The sequence below is a fragment of the Phocoena sinus genome, chromosome 17 (assembly GCF_008692025.1).
Source record: "Phocoena sinus isolate mPhoSin1 chromosome 17, mPhoSin1.pri, whole genome shotgun sequence".
Lineage (NCBI taxonomy): Eukaryota > Metazoa > Chordata > Mammalia > Artiodactyla > Phocoenidae > Phocoena > Phocoena sinus.
The window spans coordinates 5,685,153-5,686,366 of record NC_045779.1 but is presented as its reverse complement, the minus strand read 5'-3'; the positions used below and the strand labels follow the sequence as shown (position 1 = coordinate 5,686,366).

The 1,214-nt window shown below is 51.5% G+C and overlaps 1 pseudogene; it reads left to right on the top strand.

The window, feature by feature from the left end:
- Positions 1-449: 449 nt before the first annotated feature.
- Positions 450-860, top strand: LOC116742745 (annotated as a pseudogene).
- Positions 861-1,214: the final 354 nt, after the last annotated feature.

Genomic DNA, 1,214 nt, shown 5'->3' with positions numbered 1-1,214 from the left:
ACAACTACTGAAGCCCACGCACCTAGAGCTCGTGCTCCACAACAAAAGAAGCCACCGCAATGAGAAGCCCGCGCACCACAACGAAGAGTAGACCCTGCTCGCCGCAACTAGAGAAAGCCCACATGCAGCAACGAAGACCCAACACAGCCAAAAAATAAATAAATAAAGTGTCCCTTTTTTCTTGCCACTAATGCAACCAAGAAGGAATCGCTTTAATTGAAAAATTGTAAACTGGCCTCTAAGTACTACACCAGGCATTCAAAGAGATACCATTTATCTGTAGTATTTTTTTTAAGTGGGATTTGCTGTTCCAAACGGTCTCGTTACCAGGGCACGACTTGAGTCTGGTCACTCATTATCAGTTATTCAACATCAGCCTTGAACAGATGGGACCGACGGCGTGAGGCCACCGCCGCAATCGCCGCGAGGTCGGAGCGCCGGGCTGCACCATGGCCTACTGCCGGCGCGAAGGAAAGGATAGAATCACACTGGTGACCAGAGAAGACCGTGAAACTCCAAGCAACGCGGAGCTGGTGGCCGACGACCCCAATGATCCGTACGAGGAGCACGGACTGATCCTACCCAACCGAGACGACATCAACTGCAACTGTCCATGCCTGGGGTGGGGGGAGGGTGGCCGGTGGCCCGCGTGGGGAACAGTTCAAGGTGGCCTTCTCCCGCTTCCATTGCAGCACAGAGGATGTCAAGGGGTCGGACTGTGTAGACCAATCCGGGCCATGCAGGAGTGCATGCAGAAGTACCCGGACCTCTATCCCCAGGAGGACGAGAAGCCAGTGGATGGATCAGAGGAAACGGCTGTCTCGGAGGCCATCGCAACCAAAGAGGAGAGGTCCAGCTAATGAGGGCACGGGAGGCTGAACTCCAGCCTCCTTCAGAGAGGATGAACCCCTCCAAGAAAGTGTCTCTCCCTCTGTTGTTCCGTGCACTGTAATGGACAAACTAACTTACTGAGCTGATCAGGGGTCTGGGCCCCTTGATGTGTACACGGAAACATGGGCTGTATGTATGTGTGTCTCACATGAACCTATCAGCCAATGTAGCTGCCACTTTTGAATTCTCTTCTCAGATGGTCCTGGATTTTGCCACTTTGAAATAATGTGTTGAATAATCTCAGAAACCAAAAATCATTACCTGGGAGTGTCTTGTGAGTGAGCGGACTTATTCTGATTCATTGCATCCCTTTTAGTAGATTT